The sequence below is a fragment of the Prionailurus viverrinus genome, chromosome B3, assembly GCF_022837055.1.
Source record: "Prionailurus viverrinus isolate Anna chromosome B3, UM_Priviv_1.0, whole genome shotgun sequence".
In the NCBI taxonomy this organism is placed as follows: Eukaryota; Metazoa; Chordata; class Mammalia; order Carnivora; family Felidae; genus Prionailurus; species Prionailurus viverrinus.
Window position 1 is genome coordinate 107,882,967 of NC_062566.1, and position 16,874 is coordinate 107,899,840.

Here is a 16,874-nt window from a genome sequence, read left to right on the forward strand (position 1 = left end):
TGACACTTAGAAAAAAAAAGCCATAAAGGCAAACATTGTCAGTGTCCATAAAACCAGTGTCCTAGAAAAAGTAAGACTTAAGTGGTCCAGATGCCCTTATCAAAAGATCTTAGCCTTATACCTTTATACACTTAAGCAAACATTTCTTATTCTTATTCCATGTGGATTGCTTGAGTTGGAACTGGCTGAGTTAGGTTATGCCACCTTCTCCAATATATCCATGTATATTCCATGATTTACATAAAGGGTGAAAAGTTGCTGTGGTGAAGTCTCAAATTCTGGGGTTCAGTTATAAACAACACAGCTGGTGAACATAGACAATAATGAGGCTTGGTACAGTGGTAAAAAGGGGATACAAAGTGTCCAAGGTAACCTTCATATTGTTTTCCATTTTGGTTGGGTCAATTTACATTCCACCAAAGATCTATCATATGATCTAGATTCCATTTCTTGGTATATACCCATAGGAAATGAAAACAGGATTTTGAAGAGATATGCACACCCTCATATTTACTGCAGCATTATTCACAATAGTCAAGATATTAAAACAACCTAAATGCCCATCAATGCATGAAGGGATTACAAAGGCGTGGTAAATAGATACAATGGAATATCGTTCAACCATGAAAAAGAAAGGTATCTTGCTGCTTGTGACAACATGGATAGACCTTGAGCACATTGTGAAATAATGTCAGATAAGTCAGAAAGAGAAAGACAAGTACTATATGATACCAGTTTTGTGTGGAATCTAAAAAAGTCGAATTCAGGAAAAAACAGAGAGCAAAATGATAGTTACCAGGGGAGGGGGGTGGGGAAATTAAATTGATGTTGTCTAAGGGTACAAACTTGCAATGAATAGTAAATTAGCCATAGAGATCCAATGGACAGTATAACAAATACAGATAATGATATGGTATTATAATTATGTAATGTGATAAATATTGCTATAACAAGAATCATATTACTGCACCCAGGGCTGGCTCCCCTTCTCCCCAGGTGCGTGAACAGGGAGCTGGCCCCAGTCTGAAAAAAGCCCTGCAGGAAAAAACCCCTCTGATCTCAGCCGCAGCAATTTCTTACTTGACACATCTCCAAAGGCAAGGGAATTAAAAGCAAAAATGAACTACTGGGACCTCATGAAGATAAAAAGCTTCTGCACTGCAAAGGAAACAATCAACAAAACTAAAAGGCAACTGATGGAATGGGAAAAGGTATTTGCAAATGACATATTGGACAAAGGGTTAGTATCCAAAATCTATAAAGAACTCACCAAACTCCACACACGAAAAACAAATAATCCAGTGAAAAAATGGGCAGAAGACTTGAGTAGACATTTCTCTAAAGAAGACATCCAGATGGCCAACAGACACATGAAAAGATGCTCAATGTCATTTCCTTGTCAGGGAAATACAAATCAAAACCACACTGAGATATCAACTCACACCAGTCAGAGTGGCTAAAATGAACATCTCAGGAAACAACAGATGCTGGTGAAGATGTGGAGAAATGGGAACCCTCTTGCACTGTTGGTGGGAATGCAAACTGGTACAGCTGCTCTGAAAACAGTGTGGAGATTCCTCAAAAAGTTAAAAATAGATCTACCCTATGACCCAGCAATAGCACTGCTAGGAATTTACCCAAGGGATAGAGGACTGCTGATGCATAGGGGCACTTGTACCCCAATGTTTATAGCAGCACTTTCAACAATAGCCAAATTATGGAAAGAGCCTAAATGTCTATCAACTGATGAATGCATAAAGAAGTTGTGGTTTATATATACAATGGAATACTACATGGCAATGAGAAAGAATGAAATATGGCCTTTTGTAGCAACATGGATGGAACTGGAGAGTGTTATGCTAAGTGAAATAAGTCAGGCAGAGAAAGACAGATACCGTATGTTTTCACTCTTACGTGGATCTGGAGAAACTTAACAGAAGACCATGGGGGAGGGGCAGGGGAAAAAGAAAAAAGTTACAGAGAGGGAGGAGGCAAACCATAAGAGACTCTTAAAAACTGAGAATAAACTGAGGGTTGATGGGGGGTGGGAAGGAAGGGAGGGTGGGTGATGGGCATTGAGGAGGGCACCTGTCGGGATGAGCACTGGGTGTTGTATGGAAACCAACTTGACAATAAATTTCATATTAAAAAAAGAATCATATTAAAATATAGAACTAAAGTAAACGTTGTACACCTTAAATTTATACAATGGTATATGTCAAATTACAAAAGAAAGAAAAAAGAAAGAAAGAAAGAAAGAAAGAAAGAAAGAAAGAAAGAAAGAAAGAGAATGAAGGAAAGAATGAAAGAAAGAATGAAAGCAAGCAAGCCTTTTTCAAAAAAACAATGCCCAGGTACAATGTAGTGTGTGTGTGTGTGTGTGTGTGTGTGTGTGTGTGTGTGTGTGCTTCCTCTCTATACTCTGCTAACACAACACTGAAGTTAGCAGTTAGTGAGTTTGTGGTGCCCACATAGGTGGGTGTCTGGAAACATTGGTCTTTCTTTGCCCCTTGCCACTTCTTGGTCATTTGGTGGGGAGCAGGGAACTAGTAAAATCTAGCTTAATGGAGGCAATAATGGGAGTGTTGAGAACAAACTCACCATAACTGAGGGAGAATTATGCACTAACGAGCTAAACTCAATGCTGGGGCCTGATGTCAGAAGGGGTAGTGGTTCTTGGTGATGTACAACAATTACCATGAGAATCTGTCCTGAATCACGTGCCTGCCTTGTGATAGAGAGGTTGTATAAGTGAACTTACTCTGAGGAATCTGTATAACTAAGAAAAAATATTTCTTCAGAGAAAGGATAAAAGATCCTTGGCCTTGAATCCTGTAGAACTATCGGAGTTTGAATGTGTAGTATTTATATTCATCCAGTCCTGGTAGCTATTAATAAATGGGAGCCAGATACCTACAAATGTAAGAAGCAACTCTGGGTTTCTAAACCTATTTGAGGAAAATAAATTTGGAAAATATTGAGATTCCAGCAGCAAGAAGAGGGACTCAGAGCCATGAAGATTTGGATCTTACTGTGACTACATCTGTATTCTCAAGCTGACAAAGCCAGAGATACCTGGGATATGCATGCTTACCACTCTTGCCCACCACAACAAATATTTTCTCTCTGTAAGGTATTGATTTCTCATGTCTTTGTTGATTTCTTTTTCCTATCTAAAGTCAATCCTTCTACATGTGACTACTAGAGACTAGATCCCAAACTCTTCATTTACCCAAAGATTTTGCTACAGCAATTCTCTTCCTTCTCTTACATCATCAGTTTTTCTTCTCCCATTGTGTCATCACCATGAGCGTACAAGCATGCTATTATTTCTGTTACCTTTAAAACAAACAAACAAACAAACATTCTTTTAATCTTACTTTCCCCACTAGCTCCAGCCCCATTTCTTTGCTCTCCTTTACATCAAACTCCTCAAAAGTGTTATGTATACTAGTTAAGCACTCTCCTCCCATTCTCTCTTGAATAATCAGGTTCTTGCTCCCCAAATTGCTCTTATCAAGGTTACTGGTTACTTACACATTTCTCAGTCTAATGACTTTTAGCTCTTATCTCATTTATCTACCAGCAGGACTTGGCATGATTTGTCATGCCTTCCTTCTGGACTCACTGTTCACTGGCTTCCTGGAAAAAACACTGTCTCTTTCTTACTCCTCCTACCTCAGTGGCTTCACTTACAACTTCCTTTGCTCTTTTTTCTTTTCCCCCAACCTTTTACTGTTGGTATCAGTCTTTTCTCTATGACTCTCACTCCCTTGATGACCTGATCCAATCATTGTTTTAGACCCCAAGCTTATGTCTTCAAACAGACCTTTCTTCTTTAGTCTAGGCTCATATATCCAACTGTCAGCTGGAAACCACTAAATTTTCGCTTGACATATCCAAAGCTTAACCCCCGAACTTTACCCCCGAACCTATTTCATGTGCATCCTTTCCTATCTCAGTTGATGGCAACTCTATTTTTCCAGTTACCCAACACAAAAACTTTGAGTTCATTATTGGATCCAGTGTTTTCCTCACACTCTCCATATAAAATATGTCTGAAATTCCTATATTTCTACATATATGTAGAATTTGACTACTCCTTACTACTTCCTTTTCTACCACACTGGTCTGGACCACCATTCTCTCTCTTCTGGATGACCATAACAATCCCTTAGCAGCTCTCCCTGTTTCTATTTGTGGCCTCTCTCAGTCTGTTTTCAACCTAATAGAGTAATCCTTTTTAAAAGTGAGAAAGTTGTTTAACAGTTGAAAATCCATCAATGTAATTTATCACTTTAACAGAATGAGAAAAACCACAGGATATTTTCAATAGATGGCAAAAAAAGCATTTGATAAAATTCAAAACCAGTTTTTGATTTTAAAAAAATGTCTCAGTAACCTAGGAATAGAAAGGAACTTCCTTAAAATATCTATAAAACCAAGAGTATCTTCAAAAACAAACAAAAAACCCTGCAACTAACACCATACTCAATGGTGTTATACTGAAATTTTTTCTCCCCTGAAGTCAGAAACAAGATAAGGATGTCCACTATCACCATTTCTTTCCAGCACAGTACTGGAGGTCCTAGCCAGTGCACTGAGGCAAGAATAAGATATATAAGGTTTATTGATTAGAAAGGAATAAGTAAAACTCTTTAATTCAAGGATGACATAATAGTATGTTAAAATTACAGAAGAATCTATAAACTATTAGAGTTAATAAGTGAATTGGCAAGATTTTATTCCTTTTTATGACTGAATAACATATACATATACATACTCTTAACTATAGAGAACAAACTGATGGCTACCAGAGGGGGAGGTAGGTGAGGGGTTGGGTGACAATGGTCAAGGGGATTATGAGTACACATGATGAGCACTGAGTAATATATGGAATTATTGAATCACTATATTGTACACCTACAACTGATATAACACTGCTTATTAACTACACTGGAATTAAAATAAAATAAGAATAATTTAAAAATAGTCAAAGTCATAGAAAAAAAGAATTAATAAGTGAATTGAACAAGGTTGCTAGTTACAAAATGAATATACAAGCAATTAATTATATTTCTGTATACTTGCAAAAAACAATTGTACAAGTAAGTGAAAAAATACCATTTATAACAGTATTAAAATGATCGAATACCTAATAAAAATATAACAAACGATATGCAAGATCTCTGCACTAAAAACCACTGAATATTGCTGAAAGAAATCAAAGATCTAAATCAAGAGATAAATATTACATGTATATTAATGGAAGACTCAGTATTGTTACGATGCCAGTTTTTGCCAAATTGATCTATAGGTTGAATTCATTCCCAATCAAAATCATAGCAAGATTGTTTCCTGGAAACTGAAAAAGTCATTCTAAAATTTATGAGAATACAAAGAACCTACAAAGCAAAGATAATGTTGAAGAATAATAACCAAGTTGGAAAATTGCACACTGTTAGATTTTAAGACTTATGAAGGTACAGCAATTAGGGCAGTGTGGAATGAGTGTAAATGTAGACAAATAGATCAACAGAAAAAGATCAGAAAAGATCCACATCTATGTGGCGATCACTTGATTTACCGAAGAGAAAAAAAAAGCCAGTGCAATTCAATGGAAAAATAATTGTCTTTCCAAAAACGGATGCTGCAGCCCCCAGATACCTGGTGAAAAAAAATTAACTCTAACATCTACCTCACACCATACACATAAAATAATTCAAAGTAGATCACATACCTAAAAGTGAAATCCAGACCATAGTGTAAAAGGAAAAACACGATGAATTAGATTTTAGTAAAATTAAGAATGTTTGCTGATCAAATCTCATTTACTAAGAAAGTTTACAGGCAAGGGGCGCCTGAGTGCCTCAGTAGGTTCAGTGTCCGACTTCCGCTCAGGTCATGATCTCATGGTTTGTGGGTTCCAGCCCTGAGTCGGGCTCTGCGCTGACAGCTTCGAGCCTGGAGACTGCTTCTGATTCTATATCTTCCTCTCTCACTGCCCCTCCCATGCTCACGCTCTGTCTCTCTCTGTCTCTCAAAAATAAATAAATATTAAAAAAATTTTTTTAAAAAGAAAGTTTACAGGCAAGCTACAGACTGGAAGGAGATATTGACAATACAAATACCTGACTAAGGTCTTGTATTCAAACTATATAAAAGAATTCTAAAAAACAATAAGAAAACAAACTGTTTTTTTTTTTAATGAATAAAATGCTCAGGGGGTGCCTGGGTGGCTCGGTTGATCAAGTGCCTGACTTAGGCTTGAGTCATGATCTCACAGTTCATGGATTTGAGCCTTGTGTCGGGTTCACTGCTGTCAGTGCAGAGCCCACTTCAGATTCTCTGCCCCTCCCACACAAACTCTTTTGCTCAGAAATAAATAAACATTAAAGAATAAATAAATAATTAAATAAGTGAATAAGTAAGTATGTAATAAATAAATAAATAAAATGCTCTAACAGGCACTTTATAAAAGGTGAATTCAAATGGACAGTAAGTAGGAAAAAGATACGCAATAATAGTACTCATTAGGAAATTGGACACTCCCATGCCCACCAGAATGGTTAAAATTTTAAAACTGACAGTGAAAGTTTTGGTGAGTATGTGGAGCGATTGGAACTCTTACACATTACAGGGGAGAGTGAAATCATTTCAACGGTATCAGAGATATCTGCTAAAGTTAAATACTTGCCTACCCCATGCAATTGTACTCCCGGATGCAATAACTCTTAGATATGTATCTAAGAGATATAAGTGTATGTGTCTACATACAGAAGAATGTTGACAGTAACCAAAAATTAAAAACAAAGCAAATGTGAACAGGAGAATTGATAAATTGTGTTATATCCATATAATGAAATACATCAATTAAAAACAACAAACTTCTACTACTCCCAACCCATCAATGAATCTCACAAACAAAATGGTAAACTAAAATAGCCAGACACAGAGACTACATACTGTAAGATTCTATTATAGGAAATCCAACAACAGGCAAAATAAATCTGTGCTAATAGAGGTCAGAATAGTGGCTACCTTAAATGGTTGTGGGGGGCGGCGGTTATGGATTTGGAAGTTGACAAAAGAACCTGGGTACTAGAAATATTTTATATCTTGATCTGGATGGTTGTTACAAAACTATATATACATGAAAATATTCATGTAGCTGCACTTTACTATAAATTATACCTCAAAAATACATTATGTAACTGAAATATTTACTGGTTAAATGATACTATATCTGGATTTAGAAAGGAAGGGAAGTGAATAGAGGTATTTATTATTTTTTAATGTAATTTATTGTCAAGCTAGCTAACATACAGTGTATACAGTGTGCTTTTGGATTCATCACTTACATACAACACTCAGTGCTCCTCCCAACAAGTGCCCTCCTCAATGCCCATCACCCATTTTCCCCTCTCCCCTGCCTCCCTCATCAACCTTCAGTTTGTTCTCTGTATTTAAGAGTGCTTTATGGTTTGCCTCCTTGGTCAAAACTATTTGTCCCCTTCCCTTCCCCCATGGTCTTCATTAAGTTTCTCAAGTTCCACATATGAGTGAGAACATATGATATCCATCTTTCTCTGATTGACTTATTTCACTTAGCATAACACTCTCTAGTTCCATTCATGTTGCTACAAAAGGCCATATTTCATTCTTTCTCATTGCCACGTAGTATTCCATTGTATATATAAACCACAACTTCTTTATGCATTCATCAGTTGATGGACATTTAGGCTCTTTCCATAATTTGGTTATTGTTGAAAGTGCTGCTATAAACATTGGGGTACAAGTGCCCCTATGCATCAGCAGTCCTCTATCCCTTGGGTAAATTCCTAGCAGTGCTATTGCTGGGTCATAGGGTAGATCTATTTTTAACTTTTTGAGGAACCTCCAGACTGTTTTCCAGAGCAGCTGCACCAGTTTGCATTCCCACCAACAGTGCAAGAGGGTTCCCATTTCTCCACATCTTCACCAGCATCTGTTGTTTCCTGAGATGTTCATTTTAGCCACTCTGACTGGTGTGAGTTGATATCTCAGTGTGGTTTTGATTTGTATTTCCCTGATGAGGAGTGACATTGAGCATCTTTTCATGTGTCTGTTGGCCATCTGGATGTCTTCTTTAGAGAAGTGTCTATTCATGCCCATTTCTTTAAAAAAATTTTTTTTAATGTTTTATTTATTTTTGAGACAGAGAGAGACAAAGCATGAACAGGGGAGGGGCAGAGAGAGAGGGAGACACAGAATCTGAAGCAGGCTAGCTACAGGTTCTGAGCTGTCAGCACAGAGCCCAATGCAGGGCTCGAACCCACAAACTGTGAGATCATGACCTGAGCCGAAGTTGGACACTTAACCAACTGAGCCACCCAGGTGCCCCTCTTCTGCCCATTTCTTCACTGGATTATTTGGTTTTTGGGTGTTGAGTTTGGTAAGTTATTTACAGATTCTGGATACTAACCCTTTACCTGATATGTCATTTGCAAATATCTTCTCCCAGTGAATGGGGGTATTTAAAAGATTGACAAGTTAGTAATTTTATAATTGAGTGATGGCCGCAGAGGGTTTACTATACTATTCTGCCTGCTTTTGTTTAAAATTTCCATAATAAAAAGTTTAAAACAAACAAAAGATCAATGAAAAAATAAGTCAGATCATGTCATCTCTCCTCTTATAATCTTGCCTTGATTTCCATCTTATGCAGAGTAAAATGCCAATGTCTTCATAAATGGCTACAAGGCCCACCCATATGCTTGTTGTCCTTATAGCCTCTGCTACTACTGTGACCTCATTCACTCATCCCATTAACATTGGCATCTCTCAGGGCCTTTGCTTAGACTGTGCTCTCTTCCTAGAATGATCTTTCTCCACACATCTAAAACTCCTTCAATCTTTGCTCAAATGTCATCTCAGTTAGACCATACTAACCACCATATTTAAAATTGTAACCCACTTCCTTGGTATTCTGTACCTTATTTACTCTGACATATGTTCCCCCTTTCCCTTTAAAGAACTAATACCTTTCTAACACACTGCATAATTTACTTATTTATTTTATTATTCCATACCTACCTTCCTCTCTATCCTAAAATACTCTCTATCCTAAAATACTAGCTCCTCAAAAACATGTATCTTTGCCTGTTTTACTCACCAAAGTATCCCAAGCATTTAAAATAGTAACAAAGTCCCCAAAGAGTACCTGGTACATAATATGTGCTCAATAAATGCTTGTTTAATGAATCAGTGAATGAAAAACAGTGCAATAAAAGAAGCCTGATTATGTCTTGACTTCCCATGCATCCTAATTACAGAAAAAGAAGGTGCTACCCATGCCACCATAACTGCTTCTGGACCATGTAAGAGTTGTGTTTTTGTTAAAATAACAGATGTCAATCTTTGGTGGTATAATAAATGCTAAGCAATGTACCTGTTATTCTCATTGTCCTGTTTATTTTAATGTGGAAGATCTTCAGAGCCCTCGAGGGGGAAGATCTAGGAGCCTGTCTTAGTTAGTTTGGGCTGCTATCACAAAGTAACACTGACTGAGTGGCTTATAAACAATTTATTTCTCACAGTTCTGGAGGCTGGAAGTCCAAGATCAGGGTGCCAGCATGGTCAGCTAAGCCTCTCTTCTGGGTCATCCTCACATCATGGAAGGAGCAAGGGATCTCTCTGGGGTCTCTCTTAGAAGGGCACTAATTCCACTCATGAGGCTCCATCCTGATAATCTAATTACCTCTCAACGCCCCATCTCCTAATACCATCATCTTGCGGTGGGGGGGGGGGGGGTAGGATTTCAACATATGAATTTGGGGAGACATATTCTGACCATAGCTGAACCTGGCTCACTTGGCTTCCTCAGCTCCAGTCAGTTTGACTGGACACAGTCACAGGACACACAAGAAGCCATACCACTGGCAGACCAGGACAAATCTGACCAGTCACCTTTCATCTTTCAAGAATTGGGACCATGAGGGCGCCTGGGTGGCGCAGTCGGTTAAGCGTCCGACTTCAGCCAGGTCACGATCTCGCGGTCCGTGAGTTCGAGCCCCGCGTCGGGCTCTGGGCTGATGGCTCAGAGCCTGGAGCCTCTTTCCGATTCTGTGTCTCCCTCTCTCTCTGCCCCTCCCCCGTTCATGCTCTGTCTCTCCCTGTCCCAAAAATAAATAAACGTTGAAAAAAAAAAATTTATAAAGAATTGGGACCATGAAACAAGAAACCAGTCAGTGCAGTAGATACTTGACCTGAATAGATTGGGTCCTGCACAGGCAGAGAGTATGGCATTTGAGGAACAAGAGAACAGACTCTGTCCTGACTCTAGTCCCACTTAGAGTCCCTGTTCCCACATGGTCCAACAGGACTCTCTCCTGGCCTTGGATGCCTCGCTAAATTCTTAAAATAAACCCTCTTTACTCAAGTTTCAGTGATTCTGCGTTCATTGAAAAGGCATCCTCAGACCAAGGTACCCAAGCTCTGATATGCCTAATCCTTGGGGGCATTCAAATGAAGGCAGATCCAGCCAGCCTCCCCTTCCATCAGTGCATCCCAGAACACTGGTCCAACATGACTAGTACAGACTCCTGGGCTGAATTCTCAGAAATATGGATTCACATGTAAATGGTAGGATATAAGGACTGATAATATGTGTTGTTAAGACCTCCCTAAAATATTCTAATTTGCAAAACAGTTGAGAAATCACTATAGGCTGCCAATTCCACATACAGACCCTTAACTCATTTCTACAGTGTGCATGTAGTTCTTTTTATAATTTTGGACAAAGTTTGCACTGCAAATACAATAAGGCAGATCTTAGTACTTACACCTGTATCATCTCCTACCCTCATTTAAGATATATTAAAGGTACAAAACCCAATCCTGATAACCCTTAGGTTTCCCTGAGAAGTGAGCTCCCTTTTCTGGCAGCATTACCATATACAAGTTCACATAAATGAAAAAGAGTGAAGCTCCTCCCCCAGTAAGCAGCCATCCCAGTTCTTGTTTCCCAGAGGTCGCTGAGTCCTACCTCAGGGTCACACTGACAGAGGGGTAGATGGGGTGGGACACAAGTAAATTTTATGACCTGTAATAACAGTCCCAGTGATGCAGCAGAGATAAAAGCGCTAATCAAATTTCATGCTTCAAGGGGTGAGCTGATTACTGCTGGGCAAAGAGGGGATTTATTCCCAGTGGTTCTGACAGGCACAGGGGGCCAGGTGCACTCTGAGATGCTTCAGACACTACTGACCACTTCCAAAAAGGAGGACCCATGAGTCAGGCAGTCTAATGCTGACTGGCTGGGTTTCTGTGGTTTCACAGATCTATCACAGAGGGATGCCATAAGAGAATCTTCACAAGCAAAAAAATTTACAGAGAAAAAGGGACAGAAAGAACTGCAGTGTGAAATGCACCTGGAGAAAACCTAAAGAACTTGTATACCAGGTTATGGTCCAACCTAGGAAGAAAGGAGAATCCCAATGACCTCTGTCTTTTCTGTGTGGTGTCTTAACTTCTGTAAGAATCAGTTTCACCCTCTGTGCCATCCAGATAATGATAGTACCACCTCTTGAGGTGGTTGTGAGAATGAAGGTGGGAAAGATTGGATTATGGGATAGGATTACAAGTAGTACCCCAAAACAATTAAGCTGACAACCTGGGAGACACCAGAGCACAGGCCCATGGCTGCAAGACAACATTTCTTTTGCCTAAGAGCTCTGTGTAGTTAAGATCTTTGGCTCTGGATCAGAGGCATACAGACAGACTAAAAGTCTAATGTTTTTGGTAAAGCCAAAGAAACCATAAACCCAGTAATTATTCAACTCCTAGGGCAATTCTCAGGCGTCAGAACTTGCACCAACAGAATGGAGGCTATCAACACTGTTTAACATCCAAAACCTTTGTGCTTATCTAGAATACGGTCACAGACAACAACCAACTAGGAAGATCCTTTCAGGAGCAAAGCTTGGCATTGAGTGGTGACCCAAGCACTGGGATAACAATCATAATTCTTTCCTGTTCTCAGGACTTTTGCAGCCCTTAAGGAACCTCTCAATTGGAACTGAGATGAGGCTAAGCTACACTTCCAAATGCACCCTGCAAGTCCACTCCAGGATGCTGGATATCAAACCAGTCCCCTCGCAGATAGGCTGGTCTCTCTTTCCTCTTCCAAATTCCTTCCACTTGTTCTTCAGATCTTAGATAAAATCAGTCCACCTCTACCCAGAGTATTCTTTAACCATTCATGCCACAGAACTTTCCTTCTGTCAGGATTCCTTATAACTCTTTTTACTAAGCATCAGTTTTATGCATAGCGATAATCTCTATCCTAACTAAAACAAACAAATATAAAGGTAATATATTTCAAAAGAAAGAACTCTGGCTTTGGGGACAGGCCCTGGTTTCATCTTTGTTAACTGAGTGAGTTGTAGAAAGTTCCTTACCTTCTCTGACTCAGGGTTCTCATCAGTTAAATGCAGATAATCATACTTTGTAGGGTAATTTCAAAAGACATATGTAAATCACCCGGCATACAGTAGGCATTTAGTACTTGTATCACTTACTTCTATTAATTAATTATTATTATTATTTACTTTTTCATGTGTTCCAGTTTCATATATCTAACTAAAATTTAAGCTATTTAAGGATAGAGTTGAGCCTTGCACATTTTCATATTCTTCATAGGTTGATGTCCACAATAAGTGTCCTGAAATATTTCTTATAAGGACTAAAGTAACTTGAAGTAAGGCCATTTTCTTACCTTTGGTGTTTGCAAAGTACTAGCCTACTGAGATAGAAGCTAAGTTTGTGTCCATAGCAAATGCAGTGTCCTTTTTCTAATAGTTTTGGAAGCAGATGATCAGTGGAGCAACTGGAGATTTCAATTGAGGATCCAGACCCAAACATCCAGATATTGAGAATCCAGGGATAGAGTTTACGTGGCAAAAAGAAAAATGTAGTAAAAATAGAAATATGGGATAGAAGTCCTGCTATTTCCCAATGGAAGTGATATGAGAGTGGGTGAAAGATCCCAAAAAGGAATCTGGATAATAGGTTCAAGAATCAGAGACCCAGGGCGCCTGGGTGGCTCAGTAAGTTAAGTGTCGGACTTCGGCTCAGGTCATGACTCATGCCTCGTGAGTTCGTCAGACTCTGTGCTAACAATTCAGAGCCTGGAGCCTGCTTCAGATTCTGTGTCTCCCTTTCTCTCTGCCCCTCCCCTGCTCACACTCTGTGTGTGTCTTTCTGTCTCAAAAATAAATAAACATTAAAAAAATTAAAAAAAAAAAAAAAGAATCAGAGACCCATAAGAAGGCCTTTATAACAGAATCAGGTCTTCTAACTCAGGCTCCAAGTTTTACATGTTATCTGTAGAGTCAGGCATCAATTCTGGTCTGATTCCAGGCTATGCAGGAACCAGGAGCCACCTGAATGAGATGTGTTCCCAAAGCTCCCTTCAGGCAGATAATAACACACCTCTCTCTTTAAAACTAAACAAGAAAAAATGTTTTCCAAAGAATATACGCTGATTTATTTTTTATGTTCTCCAAGAGCAATCATGTTCTCTTTATATATTCCTAAAAAAAGGCAGAGAAAATCTTCTAGAGCATAAACATAAAGAAAGGGACTGCTACTAGTGGGTGGTGGCTAGAAATCAGGCAACTTGATCATTCCACATTTGCATCCCAGAAAAAAAAAAATACAACCACCTTCCATTCACCATCAACTTCCACGTGATCCTTGCATCATTCTCTTCTTGCTCTCTCAGTGGCTTAATGATCTTTCTTGAAAGACTTCTGTGTGTTCCAGGGGAAACATGCCTTTCCAGGACAAGTCTAGCTCTCCCATGTCTGGGGTGGTCTCCCTGATTCACCACTGGAGCTCCTCACATTTCCCCACCTTGACTTCCTCCTTTGCCATCAGGCATTGCACCACCATCCGCCTTGGAAAAGCTTCATAACTCAGGATGACAATATAAAAACCATTAAGCCTACATACATCAGCAAAACTGCCTCACTGCTGTCTCTGCTGCAGGTTATAAAGATATGTCACAACACACACAGGCCCCTCGAGCACTGGACTTGATGTGTTGTGCTCAGAAGGCCACTTCTAAGACCAAAGCCATTTTTCACTCAAGGACTCTGTCAAAGGGTCCAAATGCTGCACAAATGCTGATAGTGATAGCTCTGGGGTATTACCCAGGCATGGCCCATTACTCAGATATCAAAACTGGTGATCAGATCAAAATATATACTCATTCATACACATTACACTGAAACATGAATATCAATTCCTCTTACTCCTGACTGGGGAAAACCCACCACCTACTGTTTAAGAATACACTCACTAAGTGAATGGAAGAAATAATCAGGGTGGTAAAAATCCAAGATCTCTAAATCAAGTCTAATAATCCCCCAATTTCTATAGCTAGGAAAAATTTCTGCACCCTCGTAGAGAAGAGATTTTTCCTTAGTGCCCATAAAATATGAGCTCTACTGAGACTACCAAATTTCAATGGCCCTTGGCCTAGAAGCTGCCTTCTGAGACTCCTCAGCTTCCCCTTCCCAGTCCCACATCCCAACTTTGACCTCTAGGCAGATTAGCAAAAGTTGATGGGTGACAGTGTCAAAAACCCAGCGATGATTTAAAAGCAAGTGACAAAGTCAAAAACACACATATCAACCTTCACAAATGTGTATGACATTTGCCCAGAAATCTGTTTTCTGTGGCACTATGACTGAAGGCTATAAGATGGTACAATCTTGTCTCTTGTCCCTCTCTAGAGGCTTCACAACATCTTGATTGTGAAATGCTATATAGCTGTACAAACTAAACTTCAAGACCTTAATTTAATGTACACTGGAGTTTGTTTAGAATTAGGGCTCTTCTTCATTTTCATATCAGATCCTTACCAGTTTACTTATTTTTTATAGCATCCCCACCATTTTGTTTTTATTTTATTTTTATTTTTTATCTAATTATATAATTCATATAATTTTGTATAATTTATATAATTGGCTAACATACAGTGAGTAAAGTGTGCTCTTGGTTTTAGGGGTAGATTCCCATGATTCATCGCTTACATACAACACCCAGTGCTCATCCTAACAAGTGCCCTCCTCAATGCCCATCACCCATTTTCCCCTCTCCTCCATCCCTCCATCCACCCTCAGTTTGTTCTCTTTATTTAAGAGTCTCTTATGGTTTGCCTCCCTCCCTCTCTGTTTGTAACTATTTTCCCCCTTCCCTTCCCCCATTGTCTTCTGTTAAGTTTCTCAAGTTCCACATGTGAGTGAAAACAAGATATCTGTCTTTCTCTGACTGACTTATTTCACTTAGCATAGTACCTTCCAGCTCCATCCACGTTGCTGCAAATGGCATGATTTCATTCTTTCTCATTGCCAAGTAGTATTCCATTGTATATATAAACCACATCTTCTTTATCCATTCATCAGTTGACGGACATTTAGGCTCTTGCAGCCGCTCTGGAAAACAGTGGGGAGGTTCCTCAAAAAATTAAAAATAGAACTACCCTACAACCCGGCAATAGCACTACTAGGAATTTACCCAAAGGATATAGGAGTGCTGATTCATAGGGGCACATGTACCCCACTGTTTATAGCAGCGCTTTCAACAGTAGCCAAATTATAGATCCCTACCAGTTTAAACTTCTCACAGCACCATCCACCCAAATCAACACTGTCTGATGCAACTTTTGCAATGATGGAAATGTTTGGTCCAATAAAGAAGCCACTAGCCACATGTGGCTATGGAGTACCTGAGTGTAAATACTCTCACTATGGCCAATTTCCAGTTACCAGTCTGGAGTCCCCAAACATACAGTCAGGAATGGATATGCACAATTAGCTTCATGAGGTGGTATGGGCCAGCTCCAGAACACCATGGGGTGGACCACCAGTGAGCCAGGGGCTACTGGGATGTGGCTTGCCAAGGGAATGGAGGGCACTCTCCACAGTGCAAGACGTGTGTGTGAGAGGTCCCCAGTGATGACCATGTCTACAGAGCCCAGGAGAAAGAAGGAGTTAGACTATTTTCCATACAGAGAGCAAAAATCACACAGTCAAGGCAGAGCTTGCCTTTCCTCTTACATCTGTTCTCTCCTCTCTATCCCTTCACCCTTGCAGGGTATAAAAGCAGTTGGGGAGGCTGTGAGCTTAAATTTAAACCTGCATGATATCTCTTGGCCCTAAAGAAACTGTCTCATTGTCATCAAAATCCAGCCTGAGGACCAGGGGAGAGTTTCATAACTTTCACATCAAAGTCAACAACTGTCCCTCTTGAAAACCCCTTCCTTCAATGTCTTTGCATGAAGCTTTTCCTTCCAGATCTCCTATGGTGAAACAAATAAAGGAAACAAGAATGTAGGTATCTCCTGCTATGACATGAGATAAACATGAATCCATATCCATTCTTTTCCTCCAGTCACAGATGCTTACTCTAGACATTTTTCCTTATCTGCCAGCTATGTACATTTAGGGCATGTTGTCTCGTCTAAATCCTGTGCAGAAGACAATCACCAAGTTGAGGACTTAAGGAAGAATAGCAAGATTTGCTAATGTTTGGTGAGCACCCAAAGGTGCCAATCTGGAGAGAATGGCACAATTTGGTCTAAAAAGCAGCCTTTTTCTCCCTGCCTGAAGGTGGAGGCAACAGAAGGTGCCATGCAGAATGCTGCTGCTTCCTCTTGCACGTTCATGGCAGGTACCACCTTGAGCCCTCTACTTTCTCCCTCTAGCTTTCTGATTTTAAGCAGAAACTCAAATGATTCTTCACCCTTCCTGGGTCTTGGAACTATTTAAGAATTGCCAAAGTACTGGGATCCCCAGAATCAGAATCAGTAGACCCGATTCTAGGGA